This window comes from Octopus sinensis, linkage group LG15 (genome assembly GCF_006345805.1).
Source record: "Octopus sinensis linkage group LG15, ASM634580v1, whole genome shotgun sequence".
Classification (NCBI taxonomy): domain Eukaryota; kingdom Metazoa; phylum Mollusca; class Cephalopoda; order Octopoda; family Octopodidae; genus Octopus; species Octopus sinensis.
Window position 1 is genome coordinate 25,438,644 of NC_043011.1, and position 6,016 is coordinate 25,444,659.

A 6,016-nucleotide genomic window follows, 5' to 3' on the forward strand; every position below is an offset into this window, starting at 1 on the left:
GGTCTTGCATATGGGCGAATTGCTGGTCTCTCCCCATAAAACACCTTGCCCGGACTTGTGTCTAGGAGGGTAACTTTCGTAGGTGCAATCCCATGGTCATTCATGACCGAAGGGGGTCTTTATATATATCTATATATATATATATATATATATATATATATATATATATGTATATATATTATATATATGCTTAGAGAATAATAAACTTTCAACAGGACAACCACCAACCGTGCATGCTTCACTCACATTTCAGAAAAACTATGGTGAATCTATAAGTAATAAAGAAAAGTTCTACTTTGTCAGAAACTTCTAAAATGGAAGCCCTTTTTATAATAAACCGAAGTGTGTCATAACTGCATCAAACTCGTGAAGAGCAGAGGTATATCCATTACTTTATCTTTCTCGCATGCAATTATATGGCCACATGCAAAAAGTTAAGTCCAAATTTCCAAAATATTGTTAATATATAATGCAGGGAAATAGAGTTGTTAAGCATAATTGTGTAGGGAAATAGAGTTGTTAAAAGTCAGGGAAATAGAGTTGTTAAAAGTCAGGGAAATAGAGTTGTTAAACATATTGGCATGTTGCCCAAAATTTAAAACATCTATTAGTGAAATAACTGATCTTAAAAACCTCTGAGAAGATAATTCTTCATATGAAAGTCATGATGGGTGTGGAGGAGGAAACCAGTAGATTCATTTGGTCTAATTACAGCATCATCAATAAGTGTTCCCTTAGATAGGTATACCTGTTGAATGAATGACTAATTGTGTTTTTGAAGCCACATATCAAATGTAAATGAAGAAAAATGTCATTTACTCTATTATATGCCAATAGGAATTGTATGCCAACCTGATCAGTTTGATTCAACAAGCATTGGATCCAAATATACAGGAAAGAAAACTACTACATTTATATTTCACTAACATGCATTAACTCTCTAGCATTCAGAATACTCTGTCAAATGTAATGCTTATTTATTCCACTGTTTTGAATTAATCATGTAATATCTTGTAACCTTGAGATTTTGATGACATGACTTTTTATCTTTAGAATGATATTGTATAGTAGATATGAGAAGCTAGATCTGACCAGTTTGAACCTAAAACATGTAGAATATTTTGGCTAGATATGGGCTGGTTTAAATGCTAAAGGGGTTAAGCAATAGATCTGATAGTACTTTAACACAGTTTATATACAAGATTATATGTGCAAATATCATTAAGTGTGCAAATATCACCTCCTAGAACAGTTGCATGTCTCATATAAAAAAATATACAGTCAAATACAGGAGTGGCTGTGTGGTAAATAGCTTGCTTACCAACCACATGGTTTCAGGTTCAGTCCCACTGCATGGCACCTTGGACAAGTGTCTTCTACTATAGCCTCGGGCCACAAAAAGCCTTGTGAGCAGATTTAGTAGATGGAAAACTGAAAGAAGCCTGTTGCTATATATATATAATATATATATATTATATATATGCATGTGTGTGTATATGTTTGTGTGTGTGTGTGGTGGTGTGTGTGTTGTGGTGTGTGTGTGTTGTGTGTGTGTGTGTGTGTGGTGTGAGTGTGTGTGTCCAACATCACTTGACAACTGATGCTAGGTGTTTACGTCCCCATAACTTAGCGGTTTCAGCAAAAGAGGACTGACAGAATAAGTACCAGGCTTACAAAGAATAAGTCCTAGGGTCAATTTGCTTGACTAAGGTGGTGCTCCAGTATGGCCACAGTCAAAATGACTGAAACAAGTAAATGAGTCATAAATGAATATCTTTTTCATCCTAAGTATGCTCTACCAGGACTGACCAATGATGAAAAAGATTAAACGACAACTACCTGAAGCTAATGATGGAGACCTCTAGGTGATCACATGAACTACTAGGAATAACAACCAACACTACATCAAGTTATAACTTGCTGTCTTGAAAAAGAGAAGGACACATTGGATATGTGATCCTAAATAAACTACATCTGAAACAAACAAAAAAGGAATAGGTCAAATCACATTTGTGATGGGGGAGGCCTTTTCTGATAGTTCTGCTAAATAAGAGCTGACTGAGGCAATCAACAGCACAAAAGCAATAAGAGCCTAAATTATTAAGTGCTGTCAATAAATAATGTCTCATACTAGTTGATATAAGGACACTGTTTGGTTATTCAGTATGTGAGTGTGTAACATAAATATCCAAATAGGAAACATGATAATTACAGAATAACAACAGCTGGCTAACTTGTTTCACTTGATTAACAGCAAATTTTAAACTATATTTAAAAAAAAAAACCCACTGGAAATAATAATATGAATGTGTGGAGGGTGTGTAACTATGAGAAAGTGTGCACACATATAATCATCATCATCATCATTATTATCATTATCATCATTATTAACATTTCATCCATCTTCCATGCTAACATAGTCAGATGGCTCAACAGGAGCTGGTAAGTTAGAGGACTGTGCCAAGCTCCAATATCTGCTTTGGCATGGTTTCTACAGCTGGTTGCCTTCCTAATGTCAACCACTATACAGAGAGTATTGAGTGTTTTTTTTTTACATAGCACTGGCACCATTGAGGCAACTAAGTAACTCACAAGATAAGCCCCTCAATTAGGGAGTGTAATAATGAAGGAAGTGGCTTTATGTTAGGTGATGAGAGGTTAAAGTTTAATAGAGGGACAGGAACACATGCCTAGCAGTATAGGAGATACTTGGGTACCCCAGTTGAAAAAAGAAGAGAAGATGGTAGTGATGAGATGTCAGGAAAATTCTCCCAGGTTACAAGACAGTGAATGTGATGGGATTAGAGACGAGAGAAAGAAACAGATAAGTTCGTATAAGAGTGAGATGAGTGATAGAGAGGGATATAAGTGATGCAGTGAATGGCAAAAAGAGGGAGGGAGCATGATCAATGGTGAATATCAGTTTGGCAGGGGAAGGTGATGGAAGTAGGAGTGGATCAAGAACAGAAAGGAATTGGGGTGGGATGGATGTGGGATGATATTGAGAATGCTGAGGGGGATAGAGAATAAAGGAGATATCTTATAGAAGAGTAATTATAGAGATATCAAAGTGCTGGGCCAAGTTATGAAAGTTACAGTAAGAATTATAGCTCATTTAATTAGGAAGAGAATTAACCTCGATTGAGATGCAGTTTGGTTTTGTGCCAGGGAGAAAACACTATTGATGGTCTCTTTCTAGTTAGGGGAAGGGAAACTGGTTGCACAAAAGTGTGGGGGTGAAAAATGTGCATCTCTGCTCTCATGTAATTACAATTACAGCGACTGAGTGCTATAGTTAGATGAATGATGGAGGGAGGGATGTTAGAAGATGGCTTGTGAGAATGGCTAGAATGTAGGGCATATACTAAACCTTTGGCAAAAATACTACAATTGCCTAACTAGAAAGATATCATCAGTAGTGCTTCTCCCTGGTACAAAAACCAAACTTACATCGCATCTAGGTTAATTCTCTTCCTAATTAGATTCTTTCTGTAACTTCTATTACCTGGTTCAGGTCTACCTACTAAAATCGTTGTTACCCTAGGTGCACAGCTAAAGGATAATCTCAGTGTATGTCTATTAAATATTTTGTTAAAATCTGTAGTGACGCCTGGTTCCATACGCCATTTGGGATTTTAATCCACGCATGCGCAGGGATTACAGTCTTCCGGAAGGCCTGCAGAAGCCCCTTATGCGCATGCACAGTCATCAGCAGCAGCTAGGCTGACCGCTATTCTCTCTCTTCCACCCCCTGCTGCCGACCGAGCCAGGTGCAAATGAAGGCGACCCATGACTTCGGCGAATCTGTGAAGAATGCCTTCACAATTGTGATTTAAACCAACTCTGCTGTTTCCACCCACTCCCTGGCATCCAGGCTACCGATGCCCAGAGATGAAATGTTATTTCGGCAAAATAAATTATATTGTTATTTGTTCGGAGATTCTTGTTTCCGCTATTTTCTTTTCCACGACTAGGTAAGGAATTGTGAGACCACCCATCCAGTGCCAACCTTACTTCCTACAAATCTGTTGGTACTGGGGAGGTGTCTATCAGCTAAACTAAGGAAGATCTACCTATTCTGGTTCTAACATTTAAAGAGAATGGCGGGTGTGAACCACTGTACTATCTGGTGGCACTTTCTTTGGTGGGGCTAGGGTCTGGCATGTAACTACTATTCTTTAAACTGCTGGCAGCCAGAGCCTGGTTGTAATACTGAGCAGCAGCATCAAAGATTTCTTTGCTTGAAGACAAGCTGGAGATTTCTCCTGCTGATGCCCTTAACCAGGTTCCTGAACACTATGGCTGGATAGCAGGAGCCTGTGTTAATGTAAGACATCTTCTCATTTGGTTCCTAAAGGGCCTATAAGCACCTGATTCCAGGTCCAGGGTCACATCAAGGAAATCTACCATTTCAGTCCAAGAGAGTTCATGGTGCCTGTGTAGTCCTTTCTGAGCCTATCCAGCATTTGGCCATTAGCCCCCACCCCACAATTTATCCTTTACAGAAACAAAACAGCCCAATGAACACAGCTATATATACCTACACACCAGGAAAAAATTATACCTATGACACCGCTACACATACCACACCCCACCCCTGCAGGAATACCACATTAATAATATACACTTTCACCATTCAAGATAAGTCTTGCCAGCTTCACAGTATACTCAACCAAGGAACATAACTCCTAATCCAATCCCCTGGACCTTTTTCATTTCACGCTTTTTCACAGCAGCCACTGATGGTTGTGCTAATCCACCTCCAACAATAGAGAGTAGTCGCCATATTCCCTTCCATATCCGCTATCTGATGAGCGTAAAGTTATATAATCAGATTGTTACCTTACACTCCATTGTATTCTTTATGTGAACCGATTAGTAAGATCAGCGTGATGGTTATTTATTACCATAAAAATTCGGATAATATAGCCACTCTACTGACAGATATACGACTGCATTTTCTCCCTGACTAATGGTCTCTTAGACAACTTACATATATGTATATGTATATGTATATATATGTGTATATATATGCATGTATGTATATATATGTGTGTGTGTGTGTGCAACAGTTATTGTTTTACTGTGAGAAAAGTGCTGTTGAACTGTTAAGTGAAATTTAGTTATCAAAAAGATCGAATCTACGCTATGCCTGCATGAAACAACTACATACATACATACACACATGTGTGGGTGTGTAGTGGATCTTGCAGGCATGATGTAGATTCGATCCTAGATAGCCAATTTTACATTAACATTTTCAACAGTACTTTTCTCACGGTAAAAACAATAGTTTTCCTGTGACGTGCAGTGTTACGTTTGCCAGATGCCTTAGCTAAGCAAAATAATGTCTCGCCACTTGAGCTTTCTAACCTTTTCTATTTTACCAAAATCTAGAATTAATAACAAGAACCTCAAACAAAAGTCAATTAGTGACAACGAGTTAGTAAGAACCCGAGTTAGGGAGAGCGACATCAGTTAGTGAACGGACATCTAGTGGCCACAAGCGGGCAGTCAATATAGACAAATGGTCAGTGGGAGAAAGAAGTTTATAGTCAGCAACTATGGGACAACTTTCCACGACTCTACAACTTTTACTGGCTCAATTTCTTTTCTCAAACAACATAATTCTATCTCTATCTGTGGATCACTACTAAGAGAACGTGTACACAAACTATACAAAAAATCTACGACATCTATCTTCACTTCGCATACTTTTCTATTTACTAATTATACATACCAAGCCGTCGTGGTTTGGGTTTTTTTTTTTTTGACAATGTAACGATAAATAAATATTTTCTTCACAACTTCAATCACTGTTCTTTCATCTTTACATAATGGCAATCAACGATGAACCAATCCTACAAACTGATATACCACTCCGACGTTCCATACTATTGTTTACAAATTAATTTCAACCGTTACAAAACAACACTTCTACCGTTACGGATATCCTGGTGCTTATTTGATTACAATATATATTATATATATATATACTATATATATATTAATATTC

The 6,016-nt window shown here is 37.7% G+C and overlaps 1 protein-coding gene across 3 annotated transcripts in view; it reads left to right on the plus strand.

Moving 5' to 3' along the window:
- The window catches only part of LOC115219654 (trichohyalin-like), a 259,067-nt gene that overhangs the window by 20,308 nt on the left and 232,743 nt on the right, over positions 1 to 6,016 (plus strand). The window lies entirely within an intron of this gene.